Source organism: Danio rerio, chromosome 23 (genome assembly GCF_052040795.2).
Source record: "Danio rerio strain M-AB ecotype USA chromosome 23, GRCz13ab, whole genome shotgun sequence".
Classification (NCBI taxonomy): domain Eukaryota; kingdom Metazoa; phylum Chordata; class Actinopteri; order Cypriniformes; family Danionidae; genus Danio; species Danio rerio.
Window position 1 is genome coordinate 2,994,091 of NC_141043.1, and position 14,222 is coordinate 3,008,312.

Below are 14,222 nucleotides of genomic sequence, written 5' to 3' on the forward strand. Positions count from 1 at the left end.
GCTTCAATCAGTTTTACAGAATAAAGGGATAGTTCACCTTAAAATGAAAATGATGTTTTAAATTCTTTATTCTTCCGAACCAGTTTGACTTTCTTTCTTTCTTTCTTTCTTTCTTTCTCTCTTTCTTTCTTTCTTTCTTTCTTTCTTTCTTTCTTTCTTTCTTTCTTTCTTTCTTTCTCTCTTTCTTTCTTTCTTTCTTTCTTTCTTTCTTTCTTTCTTTCTCTCTTTCTTTCTTTCTTTCTTTTAGTAATTACACTGAAAAAATATTCATTGAATTAACTAAATTATTTTAAGGTCAGTGGTTGCAAACAGTTTATATGGGCTGAATTTAAACAAATAAATTAAGCTGAACATTACTACATTTTGTTTGTTTAAATTCAGGCCATATACATTGTTTGCAACCACTTATCTTAAAATCAGGGTTTCTGCGGGGTCTTAAAATGTCTTAAGTTTTAAAATCAAAACTGTTGGTCTTAAAAAGTCTTCAATTCACTGAGATATTGTGTTGTAGGTTTTAAATTATTTAAACAGGTCTCATTTTGCCTATGTCAACGTAAGGCTACCTACTTGGACCAACACCCATCCAATCACTAACATTCCTTCTCAATAAACGTTTTAACAAAAGTTTATTAATTAACTCTTACTTCTATTTATAATCATATGGTTTATTTATCTGCCTTACAATAGCATTTGTTTTTAATGTCTTTTCGATGTTTTAACTGGGCCATTAGAAAAAAATCCTTAGCGTTTAGCCTTGTGTAAGTCTGAAATTTCATTGGAAATGGTTTTAAAAAAGGTTTTTAAAAGTCTTTAATTTGACTTGATGAAATCTGTAGAAACCATGAAAAAAAGGAATAAATCCAAAACATCTTTTTTTTTATTCAGTGTTTTGGTTTGGTGAATCATCCAATCCAATTTCATTTGAAATGGAAAAATGCTGGGTTCACCACAATTTATTCATAATGTCCCAACACAGATCGATTAAGTTAACCTAACAAATTTAAATAACTGAACATAAAAAACAAGCTTTCCCCCAAAAGCCTCCAGAATTGAGTTGTTTAAACTCATTTTTAATAAGTAGTATGAACAAATAGCAAAAATAGTTTTTACTGCTCAAGAAAAAGTGTAACAATTTCTGTTATATAATATTTTTCTGTTTTTATATATATAGATATTATAGATATATAGTTGAGGTCAAAATTATCCCCCCCTGAATTTTTGCATTTTTTTCAAATATTTCCAAAATGATGTTTAACAGAGCAAGAACATTTTCACAGTATGTCTGATAATATTGTTCTTCTGGAGAAAGTCTTATTTGCTTTATTTTGGCTAAAATAAAAGCAGTTTAAAAAAAATTTAAGAACCATTTCAAGTCAAAATTAATAGCCCCCTTAAGCTAGATATTTTTAATAGTTTTATTAATATTATAATCTAATCAAAAAGATTAACAAACTGCTTGAATTACATAAGGCAATGTGATCTAACTTTCAGTCCAGCTTTGTCCTAAACTGTCTCTTTTTTCTGCTCAGTGATTATTATATATAAGAAATTATATTTGCTGCTTGTTCAAACTGTTTATTAAAAAAGAAGCTAAAGTAATACAATCCTTGATTTTTTTTTGGGGGGGGGGGGGGGCAACTTAATAGTTTTATGTTTAATGGACTTAAACTTATAAAAACTAATAAATTCACTTAATTTCTTCATGTTGTTCCAACGCAAACCGATTGTGTGGAACCCAATATTTTTTTGTGTGTTCACACTCAACTTTTTGCTGCTTGTTCAAACTATTTAATTAAAATGAGTTGAAACAACACAATTATTAGTTTTTTTGGGGAACAACTTAATTGTTTTATGGTCATTCAACTGCATTCATTTATTTTATTTTCAGCGTAGTCCCTTTATTAATCTGGGGTTGCCACAGTGGAATGAACCGCCAACTTATCCATCATAGCAGATGTCCTTCCAGCTGCAACCCATCACTGGTGGTCATTCAACTTAATTTTTAAAAACGATTAGGATAACTTAATAGGTTTGTGTTGGGACAATATGATGGAATATGTGAAAACCTGCCATTTTGTTTTTTATAGTTAATTATTTTAGTCAGAGAATTTCACGTTTGGCTTAGAGTGGGAACCCTGCTGTAACCACTTGACTTACGAGTGAGACAATTGTCATTTTTTGGTGAACTATCCCTTTAACAAGTCGCGTTTTAGTAAAGCTCATAGACGTTGCATCCCTCGTCGTGCTCCGATGGCCTGTAATTGATTATCGCACGTTATTTTTCTCCTCTAATGTTCTGGCCAGCGAATATTCGGTGATGGCCACCGCTGGGCTGCTTGCTCGATTAGTCCGTTTCTCTGTTTCAGGCCAAACAATTAGAAAGTCATTTATTTTCACATTTCAAAGTGATGAGCCCCAAACACGCCTTTATAGATCTTCCTCTCCTCAATTGTGTCCATTTGCATAATGGGATAGAATGGCTCTGAAATGTGGCCCTGTGGGACTCGCTGAAGATTGAGACACCAGATACCAGCCGCCGCCTCATATTTATGTCTGTTTTGGGGGAAATTAATGGTGCATTTTCACATTGTATAATGTTATTTAATGGTGCAATTCATCTAATAAAAAGGGAACATTTTTGAAACATTTATGTTTTTTTGCTTGTTACATGCGAGGAGGCCCAGCGGGCCTGTGCAAATATTTCCCTCTGCCTGGCTGCAGTTTCTGCGCTGCAGGCTGTTTTTATGCATCATGATGGATGATTTTGCTTTTCTCTATTCTTTACCCAATAAGTTGCAGCCCAAATTGGTGTTTTGAGAGGGAAATATCTGAACAAAGCATTAGCATTCATGGACACTGAAAATGCTTTGCATAAAGCAATGAAAAGCGCTGGTAGTTTGGGGAAGCTGCTATTTTAAAATTGTTTTTTATTATGCAGTTTTGCCTGATAAATATGTAAGATGTGAAATATTAATTTATCACTAATTGAAGCGCAATAAAGTTACTATAATTAAATACTTGATCATTTTTTGCCATTTAATTAATGTGTCGTTTGCACAGTGAGTAGCGCTGTTGCCTTCGGTTCGAGCCTTAGCTGGGTCAGTTGGCGTTTCTGTGTGCAGGGCTGGCGCGTCCATAGAGGCGACCTAGGCGGCCACCTAGGGCGGCATCCCAGACTCTACCCTAACTTCCCGCGCCCTCAGTTATACCCCCCCCCCTCCCTAACTTTAGGGTTGAGGGTGGCGTGACCGTCCTTTGCCTAGAACGTCAGTTAAGCTTTCCCCCGGCCCTGTCTGTGTGGAGTTTGCATGTTCTCCCTGTGTTATTGTGGGTTTCCTCCGGGTGCTCCGGTTTCCCCCACAGTCCAAACACATGCACTATAGGGGAATTGGATAAGCTAAATTGGCTGTGGGAGTGTGTGTTTGTAGGGGTTAGTTCGATTAGACGATTCTAAGGGCCCACGCATTTAGGGGGCCCCCAAAGATATTATAAGAGGAACCCCCACACTGTGTGTCTGCTGTATGTGTGCGTGAACTTTGTAACGATATTGTATGATATTGTAACTTCACTTTAGTCTGCATCTCCCCCAAACCCCCTCCCCCTGCTTCACTTTCATCTGCGACACCCCCCAAACCCCCCTCCCCCTGCTTCACTTTCGTCTGCGACACCCCCCAAACCCCCCTCCCCCTGCTTCACTTTCGTCTGCGACTCCCCCCAAACCCCCCTCCCCCTGCTTCACTTTCGTCTGCGACACCCCCCAAACCCCCCTCCCCCTGCTTCACTTTCGTCTGCGACTCCCCCCAAACCCCCCTCCCCCTGCTTCACTTTCGTCTGCGACACCCCCCAAACCCCCCTCCCCCTGCTTCACTTTCGTCTGCGACACCCCCCAAACCCCCCTCCCCCTGCTTCACTTTCGTCTGCGACACCCCCCAAACCCTCCTCTCCCTGCTTCACTTTCGTCCGTGACACCCCACAACCCCCCTCCTCTTAACTTTCGTCCGTGACTCCAACCAATCCCCCTAATCACTTATGTCCGCCACACCATAGACCTGCACTACCTGCACTACTAACCTCCCCCTCCCCTCCACCCATGCACTTCACCTCCAACACAATTCGGTCCCACTTTATATTAAGTGGCCTTAACTAATATGTACTTACACAGGAACTAATAGTTTGTTACAATGTACTTTCTGTGTAAATACATGTATTTACTGTGTACTTAAGCTTGATTAAATACATGTATGTAATTACATCTGTAATTAACTTTTGTAATTACATTTGTAAATACACTGTTGACCATCCCTTACACCTTAACCCACCTTTAAACCTACCCATGCCACCAAACCTGTCCATAACCCAACCTCTATCCCAACTCAAAAGCACCACAAGTTTTCACAAATGCATTATAAACACAGTAAGTACATTGTATTTATTTTTTGATGTAAGTACATTGTAGTTAAGTGCACTTAATATAAAGTGGGACCCACAATTCTAACATTTTTAGAATTGTGTCAATGTCCCAGTATTTATAGACCTAACTGTATGTAGGGCTACATATCAATAATGAGCCTTTGTTACTTCTTTCTGTAGTAACGATATTAATGTTCTTATTATTCTTGACATCATTGTATGCAAATTCTGCAACCTCGGTAGTCGTTTAGGGAACAAAAAAAAAAACATGATAACCTATTTTATGGGTTGTTAGTTACTTGTATAGTTACTGCAAAAAGTAACATGTCATGCTGGATTCGCACCAGATGCGAGTAGCCTAAGTAGATTACATACAAAGTCAATGCAAATGCATGAATAGAAGTGAAGTGTCTTGTCACTAGACATTGAGAATGATGTGGAACGAACTGTTACTACAAATCAAGAGCGAGTTGAGCTTCATCAGTTCAACAGTTACGATATTCGTATACCAACTTTGAATCGGTCACAGGCAGTGTTAAAAAAACACACGTGAGAAAGAGATCATTTAATGACTCGGGCATATCTAACAGCTCATAGTAACGTGTTGGCTACACCTTCGCAAATATTTTTGAGCATATTTGTGAGTTGGATCATTTCTATTGGTTCCTGGTTCATTGAATTATTTTATTGCATACCTCCCTGCCAATCAGAATGTAGAATTTCAACAGACCATGGAATAAAATTAAATTAATTAATATTCTATATATAATATAGTTTGATGAAAAATGTATGTTTATAACCTTAAAGTTTTAGATGTCTTAAAATAAAAGATTTCTATCTTACATATTTTACATTTTATTCCGCAGGTGTTGCTCTTTCAAAGATCAAGACTTCATGTGGGTTTAAACTCTGTGTGTGTGCTACTTAAGTTGCAAAGAAAGGCACAAGCAGTTGACGTACTGATAGTTGAGCTGTAAAATCAATAAGGATAGCAGCTCAGATCCTTCGGTGTTTGAAGAATTTGATGAAAAATACTTGAGATGTTTCTTAAGATTCATGTGAGATTACTCGAGTCTTCTTTTTTTCCGGGAGAAGCCAGAGCCTTCAAAACCATTAACGATCAGTTTTATACAGGAGAAACAGCTGAGATATTAAAGGGCTTATGGGCCCTGTTTCTTTTATTCTGTCACATGAAACACTGATGTATTAAATTTCCTGCAGTGCTCACACTCTGAACTAAATGTCTCAGAAAAAGCTTCATTTTTTTATGTATTACCCATCAAAGACACACCCCATCTGTCCCTTTTCTGTACAAGCTCACTTGTCATTTGCTGATTTCTTAAACCTTTTCATTCTAGATTGAGTGCAACCCTCTTTAAAAATCTCTTTACTCCTGTGCCCTATTAGAATTGTCCTCATTGCCTAAACCTCCAGCTATACCTTGGCATCCCAGCACTATATACAACATGCATACACTTTATACTATTCAAACCAGACAAATCAAACTATGATCAATATTGAAAGACCACAATGGGGCTAATTTCAGCAGAATTTTACCCTTCACCTAAACCTCCTGAATTACCTTGGCATCCCAGCACTATATCCAACATGCATGCACAATTTACCATTGAAACCAGACAAATCAAACTATGATCTGTATTAAAAGACTATGATACGGCTAAATTCATTAAAATTTTATCCATCACCTAAACCTCCACCAGTAACTTGGCATCCCAGCGTAATATAAAACATTCATATGCAGTTTATTAATCAAAATAGATAAATAAAACTGTGTTAATTATTGAAAGTGCATGTTATGGCTAGTTTTTCCCAAATTTGACCAATATCCTGAACCTCCAGCAATACCTTGTCATCCCAACACTATATACAACATGCACACTTAATTTGCTATTTAAACCAAATAAATCAAACTATGTTCAATATTGAAAATCAATAATAGGGCTAATTTTATCCAAGTTTTACCCATCATCTGGACCTCCAGCAGTACTTTGGCATCCCAAAACTATATACAACATGCATGCACTATATGATATTCAAATTATTCATTCAATCATTTTCCTTCGACTTAGTCTCTATTTCAGAGGTCACCACAGCAGAATGAACCGCCAACTATTCCAGCATAGGTTTTACACAGCGAATATCCTTAATACTGCAACCCAGTAATTGGAAACACCCATACATACTCATACAGTATGGCCAATTTAGTATACAACAGGCATTCACTATATACTATTCAAATCAAATAAATCAAACCATGTTCAGTATTGAAAATCCATAATAGGTCTAATTTTATCACATACAACATGCTTATGCTATATACCAGGGATAACCAAACTTGTTCCTGGAGGTCTGGTGTCCTGCAGATTTTAGCTCCAACCCTAATCAAACACACCTGAACAAGCTAATCAAGGTCTTAAGCTGCGATCACACTTGACTTTTCTCCCCATAGACTTCCATTCATACGCATGCTAATGCATCAGACCGAAAACGCAGGGTCATGCGTTAAGTTTCGGTATACCAGGTATACTTGAAACACCCAGGCAGGTGTGTTGAGGCGAGTTGGAGCTAAACCCTGCAGGGCACTGGACCTCCAGGAACGAGATTGGTGACCCCTGCTATATACACCATTTAAACCAGACAAATCAAACTATGTTCAGTATTGAAAATACATAATAGGGCTAATTTTATCCAAATTGTACCCATCACCTGAACCTCCAGCAGTACTTTGGCATCCCAGCACTATATACAACATGCATACATACACTATATACTATTCAAACCAAATAAATCAAACTATGTTCAGTATTGAAAATGCATAATAGAGCAAATTTTATCCAAATTTTACCTACTACCTGAACCTCTCATAGTACCTTGGCATCTTCTTCTTCTTTGGCCTTGGTCTTGATGGTTGCAGGGTCGGCTCTTTGGAACAAATTCTCCATTTAGACTTGTCCATATAATAACACATTCCAGTTGGCCTGTCGTCTGGGCCTGTCACCCTCATACACTCATACACTACGGACAATTTAGCCTACCCAATACACCTGCAGCATGTCTTTGGAGCACCCGGAGGGAACCCATGCGAACGCAGGGAGAACATGCAAACTCCTCACAGAAATGCCAACTGAGCAGAGGTTTGAACCAGTGACCCAGCGACCTTCTTGCTGTGAGGCGACAGCACTACCTACTGCGCCACTGCTTCGTCCCTTTAGTACCTTGGCATCCCAGCACCATATACAACATGCATCGACAGTATTGAAAAGCCAATATAGGGCTAATTTCATTAGAATATTACCCAATTACCTAAACCTCCAGCAGTACCCTGGCATCCCAAAACTATATACAACATGCATGCAGTATATACTATTCAAAACAGACTAATAAAACTGTTCAGTATCGAAAAGCCATGTTACGGCTAGTTTTATCCAAATTTTACACATGATCAAGTCCTCCAGCAGTACCTACACATTCCTGTGCTATATACAACATGCATACACTAAATGCTAAATAAACTATGTTCAAATCCATAATAAGGCTAATTTTATTCAAAATGTACTTACCAACTCGACCTGTATACAACATGTATACTCAATATACTATCCAAACCAAACAAATCAAACTAATTTTTATCAGAGTTTAATCTTTCACCTGAACCTCCAGAAGTACCTTGGCATCCCAACACTGTATACAACATGCATACGCTATATACTATCCAAACCAGACAAATCAAACTAATTTTATCGGAATTTTACCCATCACCTGAACCTCCAGCTGTACCTTGGTATCCCAGCACTATATACAACATTCATGCATACACTATATACTATTCAAACCAAAAAACCTACAACATTCATAAGCAATATATTATTCAAACCAGACAAATTAAACTGTGTTCAGACTATTTTTATCTGAATTTTACCATTTACCAATCCCTTGAGCCTCCAGCAATACCTTGGCATCCTGGCACTATATACAACATGCATATGCTATTTACCATTCAAACCAGACAAATCCAACTATGTTCAAAAGTGAAAAGCCACGATAGGGCTAATGTTGTTAGTAACATCCCCCGACCCTAACTATTTGGTAATTATAGATAATTTTTGTGAAATGTCTTTGTGTTTTTGTGTTCATGTATGATGTGGTTATATATGTGTGAGTGTGTAGGTGAATACGTCCGGTGCGCTTCTCTGGCTCCAGCTGCTGTTTTCTCCTCCAGCCTGAAGGTAAAGCCGTTGAAAGGCACTTTAGAAATTAAAAGAGTTTCACTGCACTGTAATGTGGCTTAAATGATCCAGAAAACACAAGATATATTGACCATTTAATGAAACACACTCTCCCTCCACATCTCAAACGCTCTGTCTGTCTTGTCCTTCTGCGTTTTGATATATGCTGTACATTCATTGCAGATCTGCCCTTAATTTAGAGAACTCTCAAATGCATTGTGTTTGTAGCTACAGCTGAATCCATTTTTTTTTCATTTATTTCCCAAATTGTTTAACAGAGCAAGGAAATTTTCACAGTATTCCCTATAATATTTTTTCTTCTGGAGAAAGTCTTATTTGTTTTCTTTCGGCTAGAATGTTTTTTTTTCTTAATGTTTTTAAAACAATTTCAGTTCTCTAACGAACAAACCATAAATCTCTTGTCTTATGGTTTATGCCTAATTGGTGCATACCTTTTTCTGAATTAAAAATTTCATAAACTCTCTCATATTAACAAATTACCTTGCCTGATGATGTAACCAAGGTCGTGTGGGTGGAGACAGTCTTACACTGTAAAACCCAATAAGTCACGGTAAATCAAATCAATTGAGGAAACTGATTGTTAAAAAAACAAATCCATTTTTTTAGTACTGTGAACTTGATCCATTTGAGTACATGAAACTATTTAAACACAGTAAAACCCAATAAATGAAGAGAACTCAAACCAATCGAGTAATGTAATACCCCATAGGTTAAAGCAACTCATTTAAATCATTTGAATCATCCGAAGTGTATGAGTGTGAATGAGTGTGTGGATGTTTTTCAGAGATGGGTTGCAGCTGGAAGGCCATCCACTGCCTAAAACATATGCTGGATAAGTTGGCGGTTCATTCCGCTGTGGCGACCCCAGATTAATACTACTAAGCTGGGGGACTAAGGGTCTAAGCTGAAAAAGAAAATGAATAAATGGATGAACTTAATCCATTTGAGTACATGAAACAGTTTGAGCACAGTAAAACCCAATAAATTAAGAGAACTCAAACCAATTGAGAACTGTAAAACCTCATAAGTTAAAGCAACTCAAAATGTTAATCGGAAACCGATTGCTACAAAGCATTCAAGTTAAACTAATTTATTTGAGTACTGTGAACTTAATCTATTTGAGTACATGAAACAATTTGAGCACAGTAAAACCCAATAAATTAAGAAATCTTAAACTAATTAAGTAAAATTAAAGCAATTGAGTACTGTAAAACCCCATAAGTTCAGACAACTCAAATCGTTTGAGGAAAGCAATTGCTACAAACCATTTACGCTGAAAAACTAATCTATATGAGTACTGTGAACTTAATCTATTTGAGAGCATGAAACAATTTAAGCGCACTAAAACTCAATAAATTAAGAAATCTCAAACTAATTAACTACTGTAAAATCCCATAAGTTAGGGCAACACAAACTGTTTGAGGAAACCGATTGCTAAAAACCATTCAAGTTCAAAAATTAATCTATGTGAGTACTGTGAACTTAATCCATTTGAGTACATAAAACAATTTGAGCACAATAAGACCAAATAAATTAGGAGAACTCAAAGCAATTGAGTACTGTAAAACCACATAAGTTAAGGCAACTCAAATCATTTGTGGAAACTAATCTATTTGATTACTGTGAACTTAATTCAAGAATATGAAACAATTTGAGCACAGTAAAAACCAACAAATTAAGAAAACTCAAACTAAATAAGTACTGTAAAACCCCATAAGTTAAGGCAACTCAAACTGTTTGAGAAACTGTTTGCTACAAACCATTTATGCTGAAAAACTAATCTATATGAATACTGTGAACTTAATCCATTTGAGTACACTAAACAATTTAAGTGCACTAAAACTCAATAAATTGAGAGAACTCAAACTAATTAAGTACTATAACACCTCATAAGGCAACTCAAACCGTTTGAGGAAACCAATTGCTACACACTCTTCAAGTTCAAAAGCTGATCTATATGAGTGCTGTGAACTTAATCCATTTCAATTGAAGTAAAGCGATATTTAAGTGATTAACTAAGTCTTGATTGAGCATTAATGATGAACACCTTCTGCAGAATTACCGAAGAGAAACATAAAAGCACAGCAACCTCAGTCACATCATTAAAAGAAATGAAACAAGTTCAGTCTCCTAAAATCGTAGCTTCACACATCAACACTGAGTTCAAAACTCTTTTCCAAAGAGTAGAATTCATTTCCAGTACAGTTTGAGTTAACTGCACTCATCTCAGGTAATAAATGTGACTGTTGGGTTTTATGTAGTCATTCTTATTCAATTATATTTTATCATGTTGTTTTATCAGTCAAAATGTTAAACTGAAGTCTATGTTATTTTTCGGGTTGATTATTTCATTTCAATAAGAAATAAGATAAATTATTCAGAAATCAATGTGTTGTAATATTTTATATCTTACAATATAGAAAGAATTATATTAATAATAATAATAATAATAATAATAATATACACATACACTCAAAAAATGACTCATGCAGCTATTTAAACTATTACAAATTAGTTAAAACAACACAATTCTTAAGTTTATTTTGGGGTCAACTTAATAGTTTCATGTTCAATGCTCTTAAATTTGGAAAAACAATGAATTAACTGAATCAATTTGTGTAGGGACAGCATGAAGGATTTGTGTGGAACCCTGTACATGTATAGCACAATTGAACCTTTTTTACTACTAATGAAAAGTCATAGAAAAAGGCTCATAAACCCTTTAAAATATGTTACATCATAAAATAATGACAACATAAGAGACATTTAATGACTTTTAAAAGCTTTTAATTCAAATTAAATTATAATATAAATAGTCATTTAATCCCGGATATTTTATGCCACTAAATCATTGTGTTTTATTATTAATTATTCATATACAGTGGTAGTAACTGTTATATTGTATTGAGTTAGGGTTGAATTATGTTATAAAGCATAATAGTAATCAAATGAGACGGATTACAGTTATTAATGACAATAGGGCGGGGGTGGGGTTGAACTAAAACATATTAATTAATGAAGAAAAAGATAAATCGTCGTGAGAATAATGTCTCATAAGGGGAAAAAACATACTCTGTTTACTGTATGCATGATATAATTTATTAATTTATTATTTTTTCTTTGATTAAGAGTGTAAACATGACATGATCTGATGAAAGGGTCTCACTATAATTAGTTTAGCATGAACTGAAATGAGTAATATATTTGCTACAATATTTCTTCATCTTTGATGGTTAATAAAAACACTCAGGTCTATTAAATAATATTAATATTAAATGTTAATGAATTAATAAAAGAAATATAGATTTTTTTCCCCACTATAAGTTCATGTTAACTAATATTAAAGGAAAGCAATGCACTGATGGTGAAAAATCTATATAAAAAGATTTATAAAATATTTTATATGCATACACACATACACGGTCGAGCAGTAGGTAGTGCTGTCGCCTTACAGCAAAAAGGTTGCGTGTTCGCGAAGGAGTTTGCATGTTCTCCCTGCGTTCGTGTGGGTTTCCTTCGGGTGCTCCGGTTTCCCCCACAGTCCAAAGACATGCGGTACAGGTGAATTGGGTGGGCTAAATTGTCCATAGTGTATTAGAATGAGTGTGTTTGGATGTTTCCCAGAGATGGGTTGTGGCTAGAAGGGCATCCGCTTCATAAAACGTGCTGGATAAATTGGCGGTTCATTCCGCTGTGGCGACCCTGGATTAGTAAAGGGACTTTAAGATATTTTGAAGAAAGCTGATAACCTGTAACCATTGACTTCCATAACTAATATTATAGAAGTCAGTAGGGTACATGTATCATTCAATCATTCGATTATTTAATAAAAAAAAATTAAAAAGGCTGTAAATGTTACCAAAAAAATAAATAAACAATTTTTTATAATATTTAAATAAGAAAAAAAAAATTCAAAGACTTTAACTGTGTGTGTCACTCACACACACACACACACACACACACATATACACACACACACACACACAGAGTTGAAGTCAGAATTATTAGCCCCCCTTTGAATTTTCAGGAAATTTTCACAGTATGTTTGATAATATTTTATCTTTTTGAAAAAGTCCTATTTGTTGTATTTCGGCTAGAATAAAAGCAGTTTTTAATAATAATAAAAAAACATTTTAAGGTCAAAATTATTTTCACCTTTAACATATAATTTTTACTCAACTGTCTACAGAACAAACCATCGTTATACAATAACTTGCCTAATTACCCTAACCTGCCTAATTAACCTAATTAACCTAGTTAAGCCTTTAAATGTCTATTTAAGCTGTATAGAAGTGTCTTGCAAATTATCTAGTAAAACATTATTTAAACATGGCAAAGATAAAATAAATCAGTTATTAGAGATGAGTTATTAAAACTATTATGATTAGAAATGTGCTGAAATCTTCTCTCTGTTAAACAGGAATTGGGGAAAAATAAACAGGAGGGCTAATAATTCAGGAAGGCTAATAATTCTGACTTCAACTGTATATTGCTCGCACTATAGATCTAGAATCGATTTATTACATTAAGAATGTCAGTTTATTGTTTTCAATAATGTTATGTTTAATTAAGCAGATGAGTCTTCATTTAATTATTTCATTGATTAATTTGTATACATTTATGGCACAGAAATCTGAACACTTTATGACGTTCAAAATTCTTGTTTTATTTGTTTATTTGATATGTGAGCGGTATAAAGACCATTCATGTTATTTTTTCTATTCTAGAATAAGTATTGTACCAGTATATAATCAGCCAAAATGTGTATGAACAAAAAATCCTGGGTAGAAACCTGCCGAATTCAGTTATAAAACTGTGGCGATTTAAGAATATGTAGATATTTGGACAAGAAACAAGACAAAAAAACTAAGAAAATGGCTATCATTTTGCAGTCACATGTTTTTATATTACTTTAACTTAACTTTTCTTAAGTTAATCGGGTTGCAACTTTTTAAAGTTCTACAGATTTCATCTTAATATTTTAAAAAAGTTTGATAGATCGCACTTTTATTTATTTCTTTGCTTTTTCGTCCCTTTTTAACACATTTTAATCCGTTTTTAATCATATTTATTCTTTGTTGTTTTGATTTTCTTATACTTGTTTTTTACGTTTCTTTTAGTGAAGTTTATTCATAAACAAATTTCGAGAGGATCACGTGCTTATGATTATTCACAGCGGTTCCAACTTTAGCTAACGACTGATTATCCTATCAGACAATCCTTAACTCACTAGACTTTTCTCATCTCAATATCTTCGTCTTGAAGAAACCCCCCCACCCAACCCTACTTTCCCTCCTTTCACGGTGGCCAGCGTTTAGCGCTGTTGCCTCACAGCAAGAATGCCCCTGGTTTAATTCCTTTCCAAACCAGACGGCATTTCTGTGCGGAGTTTGCTCGTTCTCCCCGTGGTCGTGTGTGTTTTCCCGGGTCCTCCGGTTTCCTCCCACAGTTCAAAAACAAGCACTCTAAACAATTAATCCAAATCCTTTAGCTAAACTCTGAGTACACTTTTCAGCATCCATATCTGACACTTAGCTACAACAA